Below are 12,218 nucleotides of genomic sequence, written 5' to 3' on the forward strand. Positions count from 1 at the left end.
TAAAAAAGCATGAAAAATATGCAGGAAAGAAACAATGGGTCCCGACAACTAGGCCTGATGAGCTACCCAAGTACAATAAAATCTCTATAAAGTGGAGAAAAAGGAGAAAACCCTATGGGAACAAAACTCCTCTCCAAGAAGAGATGAAAGCTCAAGCGAAGGACTAAGAAGCCTCCAAACAAGAGTGTTCCAAAAGATAGCTACAAATACTGTTGAAGAGTAACTGCTGATCTGAAGAACCTCCACTGAAATAGAACATGACCAAGTAGAGAAGACTGTAATCTGTATGAGTTCCCTCAAATGACACTACTTGAATCAAATGGCAAACAAAGGCAAATAGTTGAACTCAAAGATATAGATGGCATGAAACACCAAATCCTAAAGAGATGATCAATCAAACCAAGGAAGCATTAAAACAATAGGACAAACCTCCCCATATTGCTGAAAAAGGGAGAGAGACAGGTACACTAAAAAGAATGACCAACAAGAACTGCATGATGCAGAACCAGGAACATCTAAGGTGAAGAGAAAGTACATAGTGTCATGGAAGGAACACTCACTTGACACACATCATGAGGCCAATTTCATGGAAGGAACACTCAGGTGACAAAGGTAGATGGAAAACAAAGGAAAGTATCAACCCCCCATCACACTTTATAAGTAGTGCATGTATAGTAAGGAACAAGATGTGCAAGATCCCAAGTATAAAATGCATGATGGCACTTTATCTCAATGTGTTTACATAAATATAATTCTACAATGATAAGAAGAGATAGAGGATGAAAAACAAAAAGCCAAAGACGAGACATCCTACTCAAAGAAACAGATCCCAGGACCTGAAACATCCAAGATATTCACTAGAGTGCTGAAAATTAAAAAACCAAATAAAATATATCTGGAGTAGAATCTAGAAAGAAAACTCATATGAATTGAAAGAACACAAAACAAGATTTCCAACGATATAAAGTTTTCAAAAAATGGAGTTCACATGCTCAAGTTATGTCTCCTGGAGTGCAAAAATGAACCTCTGGCTTTGACAGAAAAAAATGCCATAAAAAAAGAAAAATCAAAAGTTCAAACCTCTAGATCTGCATAGATCTCGGAAAGAGATTTTCAATGATATAAGGTTTTTGAAAAAGCGCCTCCGTATGACCAATTTACGACCAAAATAAAAAAAAAACCCTCTTGTAGGGCATACAGAGGGTGGGGTATTGAAGTTATCTTTTATTAGCTAATAATATATAACTCCAACACAAATCATTGAATATCACCAACCACTATGAAGAATATCAACTGGTAATCCAGAACATAAGTGATAGCTTCCAGAGCACCAAATCATGAACCAATTGAATGTGACAAACATATTGTTGGCATTCTTCACTCATATTAGAATAGCTGATGTTGTCATTGATGGCAACTAGCTAGAAACCAACTGGCAATCAACCAACAAAAGGTTTCTACATGCATTGGCATCACACACTAGCACTGGCATGTGCTTACACTGGCATTTAGATTACATCGACAACAAATCATACCAGCACTCAGGCCGACACATGATGAACTTTTGTTTATTGTAATATAATTATCTTTTGTAAGCCGACTTGGTATATTATAAAAGACTCATATATATATGAGATCTTATAGATTATTTTGATAGGATAAGTATGGTAGAATATAATAGTTTAGTGGCAGTGAAGGTTTTTGGTTAAGGTATCTATCTGAGTTTAAACCAGTACTGAACTTGGCATTAGAGATGTTGTTTTGAGAAGTACATTGTATTGGATTTAATTATCCATTTTGTAGTCAGTGAGACTCTTCATTGAGCAGTGAGCTCTAAGCTTTTGGCCTCCTTACATGTGCAAGCCCCTATTGTAAGTAGTATTTATTCATTGGCCAGTGAGTAAATATTGTGGGTCACAAATCCCACCGAGGTTTTTCCCACACTAGGTTTCCTTGTTAAATATCTTGTGTTATGGTGTGTTTCTATGTTGTCTCTATGTTGTATCAAAGCCTGATCCTCTATTTGCAAAAGCCTAACAGCTTGGGGAAGATTCTGAAATTGGTACAGATGGAGAACTTAAGAAAACAATTGGAAGGAGATCTTTAAGATTTTGATGCAGAAAAATTGAAGAATATCAAACTAGAAGATGATCTAAGGACTGCTAAGGAATTCATTAAAGGACTTTAGGAGAACCTAGTTATAGCTCAAAATAAGAGAAAGGAAATTCATGAGAAAATGCCGAATGATGATGATGAAAAGGAAACCCTTAGAGATATTGCAAATAAGTTAAGGCAAGAGAACAGTAATATGAAGAATGAAATGCAAGATATGACTATGAGGTTATGTAAGGATATTGAAGATATGAAGAAGAATGAGGAAGACTTGACTAGGAGACTTAATGATGTAGGAAATGAAAATCTGAGACTTGGTCATGAGAATGATATGCTAAAGATAGATCTGATTCACATGCAACATGACAAGGAGGAGCTTACAAGACAAGTTGGAATTCTGGAAAATGAGTTGATCACTACAAATGAACACAAAGACAAATTCAAGAAAAGTTCAGAAAGACTTGATGACATGCTGAAAAGACAAAAACCTGATGGAGATACAATTGGAATTGGATTTGAACATGGGGAAAAATCTGGGACTGCAAATAATCTAGATCATAGAAAACCAAGAAAAGGTAAATGAAATAAAGCAATAATTTTCAAAACAATGGATTAAGAAGGCAGATCAAAAATTTGATGAATCTATCTACATCGGTAGAATAGAGTAACCCTCCACCGGTAGGAGAATCTTCATCTAACTAAGGAATAGTCCTTAGGGGGTATTGCAGCAAATTGAAAACCATGCATTTTACCCTCGCTTGATGATGAGAAGATACATTTCTTCTTTACTGGTAGATGTGTTATGTTTTCACTTAACCGACGAGCATTTAATGTGGTTTTAAAGAACCTTTTTGGCTATAAAGCATCGAAAAACCCTCATTTTGACTCACCAAGCATTCAAACAATGAGAGAGCACAAAACCGAGCAAGGGCATTCTAAGGCGAAGCTATGAAGTGATTTTTAGGCATTCAGAGAACTTTGGTTAAGAGGCATTTATCAAAATGGCAACCTCATCTTCTATTCTTGAGTTTATTGCAAAACCTATCATTGTTGAAAACATCAAACACCCTAGACCTGTGTTTAAGATTATCCACGAGATTGCAAAGCAAGATGATTCTATCGGAGATTTTTTGAAAATTCTGAAGGGTGTAGCATTTGCTGAAGACCCTAGAATCTACATACATTGCAACAAAGAAAACATAGGGACTAAGGATTTGAAGAAAATGTTTAATGAGGTTATTACTAATGAACAAGGTGTGATTAAACCTAAACATAAGATTGTGGAAAAGACATTCAAGGTATATTAGAGAGATAAGGGAAAAGGTAAAGTAGGTGGTGTACCTACTATAAAAGTAATAGATAAAATCCCTCCACTGGCTCAGGACACCCCTCCATTAACTTCAACATCATCGGTACATACAGCTAATCCACCGAATATGGCTATTGAATGTATAACTCATGATGATACTAACCCAAAGTTAGAAATACTTTTTACCATGAATGTGGATACACAGAATATAAACATTGTTATGGACAAATAAACTGTAGAGGTTAAGACAAATGATGTCAAAGACAACAAGATCTCTAAGATACCGACACACACTATTGACTCTCAGGAAACTGGGATACCGGCACAAGCTAAGCAACCGAAGACTAAGAAAACAATAGAGGTTAAGACAACTAACACAAGGCAACCAGAATCAGAGAAACCAATAGTTGTACAGATTGAGAAACAATCTGAGGCAGAGGTTCATGTTGAGTCTAGGAAATCAGCAATTGTTGAGGTTCTTAATCAAACTGAGAAACCATCAAAGGTAGAAGTACATACACAAACATATCCACCAGAAGAAAATGTAAGTAAAGTGGAAGCATCTAATGAAAATAAAGAGGATATAGCGAAGGTAATTGGACAAACATCTGTTGAGAAGAAACCCATAGCAGAACCAAGTACATCTATAGGTGAATTTAGACCTACTAACATAACAGAGGTTCTATTGGATTCTATCAAGAGGATAACAGATTGCAATGCCTTAGCATTTAAGGCTATTGATAAAACTTTACCTATCTTAAAGATGATTGCACCTAATTGTCAGATAGAGCACATTAATGATTCTTTAGGTAAATTGGACACATTGTCCAAATTCATTGCTGATAATGTCATAACTCTGGAAAAGATGAATGAGGATACCATTAAGGAGAGAGTTGATAGAGAGAAAAAGAACACTATAAATAACTATACCGAACACTTGGACACACTTTTATCGGTACTTAACTCTATAATTTTGGAGTATAAGGAGTTATATAGAGAAGCATGTAAACCTCACTGCTTGATAGAGGACGTTGATGAGGAGATTAAAAAGACACAAAAAGAGATTGATGACATTGTGGATAATATGATAGGCTCTTTAGGACTTATCTCAGTTTTTGAGCAGGAAATGGTAGTTTTTGAGAAGTTGGAGAAACTTAAGAAAGAAAAGGCAAGAATAAGATCCAAAGCCTAGGAACTAAAGAATAAACTTGGTCTGAGGCTGGATAGTCTGATTACTCAGAGAACTGAACTGACTAAGTAAACAATTCCTGGAGAATGTTAACCAGAGCAATAAATGCACTATCTCACTGGTACGATCCAACAGACTGAGGCAACTCTAACTGACAACAAGAAGTTTATGCAAAGTTTGACTCTAGTTTTGGTGGACATTTTTCAGATAGTAACCAACTGGTTATAGACCTTGAGGTAGCATTTTTGTACTCTTTTGATTATTTATGACATCCTCTGTCATTGATGTCAAAGGGGGAATAGTGGAGAGAAAAATGCATGTTCAGAGGAGATCACTTGCTCAAGGGGAGCACATCTTTTTGGATTTCAGTTTTGGGATAACAATTTTGGATTTTTCTCATGAGTATTATCATCAATGCCAAAGGGGGAGATTGTTGGCATTTTTCACTCATATGAGAATAGTTGATGTTGTCATTGATGGCAACCAACTGGAAACCAACTGGAAACTAGTTGGCAACCAACTGGCAGCCAACTGGCAACCAACCGACAATAGGTTTCTACATGCACTGGCATCACAAACTTCATGCATCGACAAACACCGGCACCAGTAAGGGCTTGCACTAGCATTTAGATTACATTGGCAACAAATCATACTAGCACTCAAGGCGACATGGGATGGACTTTTGTTTATTGTAATATAATTATATTTTGTAGGTTGACTTGGTATATTGTAAAAGACTCATATATGTATGAGATCTTATAGATCATTTTGAGAGGATAAGTATGGTAGAAGATAATAGTTTAGTGGCAATGAATTTTTTTGGTTAAGGTATCTTTCTGAGCTTAAACCGGCACTGGACATGGCCTTATAGATGCTTTTTTGAGCAGTACATTGTATTGGCTTTAATTATCCATTTTGTAGTTAGTGAGACTCTTCATTGAGCAGTGAGCTCTAGCTTGTTGGCCTCCCTACATGTGAAGGCCCCTATTGTAAGTTGTATTTACTCATTGGCTTTGTGTGTCACAAATCACACCGAGGTTTTTCCTACATCAGGTTTCCTTGCTAAATATCTTGTGTTATGGTGTGTTTCTATGTTGTCTTTGTTATTTATGTCTACTGCATTAATTCTGGTTTACCAGTACACTTTTTTGGGTGGTAAAGTTACAAATAAGTTTAAATATACAACTAACTGGTTAGACACTGATTCACCACCCCCTCTCAGTGTCTCTAGGACTGTCATTGAATCTAACACATGTGACTCGGGCATAGGGATAGATAAAAGTAATATAGAACCTCCTAAGGATGATTTTCAAGAAGTGAGGAAGTTTCAATAACAAATGGCTAGTATACATACACCTATCAAGAATTACACATGTCAAGGCATTTGTCCTTATCCTTTTTATATGACTATACCCATGCCACCCTTTCCTCCTAATTTTGATGCACTTAAATTTGACAAGTACAAGGGAAAGGTTGATCCCAAGGAACATATTAGAGATTTTTCTAGTGCTTGTATAGATGTTACCCATGAATACTGTTACTTAATGCACCTCTTCTCTTCCAGTCTAAGAGGACAAGCTATGGAATGGTTTTTTTTATGACCACCTAGGATTTGTTCTTAGGGTGACTTGGCTGAAAAAATTATTCAACACTTCTTCTACAACATTGAGCATGAGGTTTCAATGACAACTCTATGTACCACAAAACAATGTAATGGAGAATCCTTTTTGTCATTTTTACAAATATGGAGAAGTTTGACTAGTCATTTCTATTGTCATGTGCCACAAAAAAAATTGGTTGAGATGTTCACATAGAACCTAAATAGAGAAATTGGATATGAGCTTTGCAAGTTATGCTTGACAACATTTCAAGAAGTTTTTGAGAAAGTTCTATATGTTGAGAAAGTTATTCTTGAGCAACATCTTACCAGAAATTTTAAAGAGAACAAATATGATCCTAATACAAAGGAAAAACCCTTCTTTTAGAACAAGAACAAGAATATAGTTAATGATGGAGTTGTGGATGCAAACATGGAAAAATCTTTATAAGATTTCCCAAAACTAGTTCATCAAGAAATCAAGTGAATACCCAAAGGGAAACAAGGCCTTTGACAATAATTATATACACACCTTTGGGGGAACAAATTGAATCAAAATTGGAAAAAATGGTTCTTAATATGATTATTACTTTACCAGAAAATTGTCCCTTTGAGCCAGAGGTTAAGCCAACATGATGGAATGATAATGAATTTCATGAATATCATAGAAACAAATGAAAAAATAATAGCAACTGTCATAAGATTAAGAATATTGTTCAAGATCTCATTGAGAATGGTACAATAAAGTTGAAGGTCATTCGTCCAATGAAGAACATGTGATGTTTAAGGATCCTTTCCCAAAACATGATAAAGGAAAAGCTCCTAAGACCAATTCTAATGCCAATGCCAATTATGCTAATGTTTCTTATGATTATATTGTCAACCACATTTCTAAGATGGACCACACAAGTTACAATCAACACAAGTTTCACTCAATCACTAGATTAATCTTTACGCCCAACAAGAGAACAAACAATACAAGCTAAACAAAAGTCCAGTCCCATTCCTTGGACCTGCTCAACAAATGTTACCACCCATCATCCCATTGGATGTCTTTAACTCCATAGGAATAGAAACGAACCACTTTGATACCATATGAAAGAAAAATAGAAAATATTTCATATATTGATTCAAACCATATATATTTTGACAATCCATTGGCTTATAAAGCCTTATTTTTCAGTGCACAACTAATATACGAGAGTAAATTCCCAACAACTAACACGCTAACTATTTTTTTTAATTTAATTTCTTATCTAAAACTATACTAAATATTGTAATACTCCTACACTAAAGAGGCTACTAGGGTAACTCAGTGGATAATTTCTTAATCAGACCTAATTAATGTATAGGGGTAAAACACATTAATAAGATAATATGGTCCCTGCCCATTGCCTTGAGTACTTCTATAGACTAAGGATGGGAGTGGGAAGGCCTGGCCATCTGAGAGGCATTGATCTGGCATGATTGAATCTCTTTGTCTTCATGAAATGACCATTCAATTAAATGGATGAGCTATATCTTGTTGTGCTATGTGATGACACTATTTCCTTCTTGCACTCTAGTATCCTATCCTATTTGGTTTTGAGAAAAAGCCTCTGGTGGATCTTTGTCATTTTTCATATTTGTCCTTGTTTGGAATTTATACTTTTGCATGTCTTGTGTTCTTGTGGATGTTTGGTGTTGTGCTTGAGAGTAGACCTTTTTTCCCTACCTTGTTGCTTGTGTGTTTGGAGCCTTGTATCTATCTCCTAAGAATGGTGGTGTAGACTTGAAGATTCCACATGGTTGGATGGTTGTTACCAATCTCCATTCGAGATCGGTGACTTGTTCATGTTCATTTGGGAAAGATCTATGTCTTCTTCATTCAAGTACCTTTATCATTTAGTTGTAAGTTATTCAATAAATGTAAACATTTAATATGTTATGTATCTTTGAGAATCATTGCAACTCTAATTTTATATTGATTCTTGGACACTTCCTAAGGAGGTTGACATAATTGATATTGATGTAATTATTATAATGTAATAATGGAATAGTTTTAGGTGGATCGGTGTTGGTATTGAACACTAATATGTGATTAAATGTCTTATTTTATTTTATGTTGAAAGGTTATCATAGGAAAATTTGGGTTTGGTGCTTAAAATGAACCTAGATATAGTTGTTAGATGTTTATTATGTTATGAAATATTATAGGTTAAATCATTATTTTTTCAAGAATTCTAGTTCATGTTTGGGTCCATTGCATAGTAGAAACATTAGGGAACCCATAGAGGGCATTATTTAATGATGTATGTTTAACTTCTGATTATGCATATTAGTGGTTAAAATTATGATGTGTTAGATGATATTAAGTATTATGTTTTAAAAAAATTTATTATTATTAATATTGTATGGTAAGTGTTAGTTCCTTTGGGGTTCTTTAGTGGGGAGTTAAAATCCAAATAAGATAAACCAACTAAGTCAGCCAAAGACCAGCACAAAAGACCACACAAACAACAGAATAACATAGCTTCACTTGCCGATAAAACAAACACATGAAATCTAAACTGAAACACTACACAAACCATATGAAAATGTCCTCCAGGATGCAATACTTCAATCATCATAGCAGATCAATGCAAAACATTCTCTAGATTAATCCTAATAGATAGCCTCACTATTAGCAAAGTGCAACCACCAATTTCACCATATGAGCAAGAGAAGACCTAAAAACATGATAGTGCACCATCCACAAAATGTGACGATTAATTCTAAAAATGCAAGCCATCATCTTAAAAAATCAAGGGAATGCAAAGAATTCTTCCATAAGGACTTTAAATACTCTTTCCTACATATTGTAACTTCCACTATTGTTATCTTTCAAAAACACCTCATATTCATGCAATGCCACCTCTAGACAACATAACAATGGATAAACACTCATTTCCAAACCATATACCACAACTGCACAATTGAATAACTATAACTTCTTCTTCCACAAATATAGACAATACAAACTCATCCTCACTTATGACATCGATGACAACACGAAAAAAGTTTGACATTAATCTCAAGTGACACCAAACAAGTTTGACATCAATGATAACACAACCATATTTATAACACATCCTAATCATATGAACCTGAGGCTTCACCAGGAATACAAACCCCTCCTCCACTACCACTAGACCCTCTCCCATCTCCGTAGCTTCAAAAGCCTACCCTCCCACACACACTTGCTATCTCCCGCTCATCATTCTCATTTCTTCCTTATAACATTTGATAATCAAGTTTTTTTATAAGTGGTATGTTTCTACACTAGGAGTTGGTATTTTCATGAACCTAACTTAGTTTTTCTTCTATACATTTCAAGGGATTGGTCCTCATTATTATTTTATCCATTTATTGACCTATATTTGGAATGGTGACATGTAATTGAACTTGTGTTGATTTCATGGCAGAAAATTGACCCCCGCCCTTGTAAAATTCAAAGTTTTAATTGACAGCATGAATCCCCTCAATGAGTCATTGTTCATAGACTCCAAGTATGAAACATTTTCATATTGTATTCTACGGATGGACCTTTTAATCAATCTTAACACATTGAGAAAGAAGAAGATTCATAAATCTTGTATTGACTGTTGGTTACATTATTAAAGAAACACAGCTAAAAGTTTATTACTACATTATAATCTGCATATGTAGTAACAAATAGGCATATTGCATGGTTTCTTGATGTCTTTGTTCACAAACCATTAGATCAATCCACCTAAAGGTTTAACCAAAGAAAATATGGGTTTGAGTATTAAGCTTTTCATAAATTTATATTTATAAACAACAAAAGATAAGACAAACTAGTTTTTCAATCACATTCAACAAGTCAATTTTTCTATAGAGATTATCAATTCCACACATAGAGATTGACTTCAACATACAATTGAGCCATATTATGTCAATTTAATATTACCTTGAAAATAAGATATCCAAATAAAATTATGTGAAAGATATAATAATAAATCGAATTTCGTTTGGACCAATTTACATCGAAGAGCTTATCCAGCCGGCTATAGCCGGCTGTTTATCAGGGAACCCATGATCAATATACCTGCTGTTTAACATCCACAAGATTGAACTAACAAAAATTACTGCACGGAGCATAACGTCCATAACATTTTATTTATCACTCAACGTAGAAATCTGATATACAAACATTTGCACATGCACAAACTATATAAAAACTGCACTAAATTATAATCTACCGAAGTAGTAAGGCATATATGTATTATTGAAGGCACACTCTATCATACATAGTATAATATGTAGTTTTCTGTTCTAGGAATCCTCACTCTTCACTCTATACACAAAGCTTGCAAAATATGTAGGATAATAAAGCATTTATATCTATGGGCTCTTATGGTGGGGAGTTATTATGTTTTGTATAGATATAATCAGTATGAGCTGCTAATGTTCTTCTATCCATGGATTCTTCTTCATCCTCATTATTCTCACATTCAGTAAGAGTCATTGATTCTTCTTCTTTTACCGTGCTAGAAAACTGCAGTACAATCCACCATGGAAGAGAAAATTAGAATTAACCCTATGAAACCCTAAAAATTTTTTTTAAAAGCTTGCAATCTTAAAACAGATCTCAGTTATCAATGGAGAAACATATATGATAAATCTTTAAAGTGTGGTTTACCTCTATTTCCTCTTTTCCGGACAACGTGGAAGCTTTTATGGCTCCTGAATGCATTAAAATGTGAACGATCATCAAAGATATTAGATTTTTACAGCTCTAGAATTATTTTAAAACTTCTGAATTCTTCAGAATGTGGATAGTAAAAAAAATTGGAAAAAATTGATGAAAAACATCTATATAATAATGATAAGAGATTTTCATGATTCATAGTATAGTTCAGAATTTTGTTTTCGGATTAGATTGTGTTGGAATTTTTTAAAATCAAGTTTCGGATCACATTCTGTTGTCCATCATCAGAATGATAAAGAACCAAAAGAATCAAAATCATCATCGATTCCTTTGGCTCTCTATTATCCTGATGATGGATTACAGAACGTGATCAGAAACATCGATACAAAAAAATTGAAACACATTCTAATCAGAAAACAACATTATTAACAATATCTACATAATCAAATTCAAATCTTCTTAAAACAAATTTAAGAATTCTCTAGATTTATGTTTATTGCATATATTTATGCTAACAAATTGAGAAGATAATAAGTAAAGAATTTTCAGCTACTTGTTAGTAACTATATTTGTAAACAATATGATTAAAACAAGAACAAACCTCCTTCATGTAACTCTCTGGCTATTACTACAGATTGTAGAAGGATAATACATATCATCAAAAAGCATAGGCTTCCATGTTTCACTGAGTCTCTGCACACTTTAGCCATTTTGATGTAAAACAAGCAGTACTTGATTAAAGTTAGGAGATCATACAAGAGCTTCAATGTCTTGATGTTCTTTTTGATTATTATCTCAGAGACTGCCCATCTATATAGGTAGGATTGCAAAGAAAAAAAATTAAAAACTAAAATGCCTGTACAGAAGAACCTGTGAAGTTTGGTATTGCATACGCATTTGATCATGTCATGCAATATATACATTAATAATTAGCCCAATCAACCTACCAAAAAAATAATAATAATTAGTACAATCTAGACAGACCAAACGAAAAAATTGTCAACCCAAAATATTAAAAATAGTTTAACCATTAATACTAAGAGGAAAAAAATAACATCCTCGTTTATAAATGTTTATTTTAAGAATTAAGGCTTTGGCAGGTTATGGCACTAGACCTAAAATATTTATAGATATAAATTAAATAAAAATGTTGTGGGATATTTTTAATCAAATAGTTGAGGTTTTTATTGTTTTATTTAATTTTGAAAATTAAATAAATTGATTCTATAGATTTTTTTCTACAAAGTTTTATTTAGGTATCAAACATATATTTTTTAAGGTTTAAATTTTTATCTAATATGCTGATTTAAAATAGTCATTG

This window comes from Cryptomeria japonica, chromosome 9, assembly GCF_030272615.1.
Source record: "Cryptomeria japonica chromosome 9, Sugi_1.0, whole genome shotgun sequence".
Taxonomy (NCBI): Eukaryota; Viridiplantae; Streptophyta; class Pinopsida; order Cupressales; family Cupressaceae; genus Cryptomeria; species Cryptomeria japonica.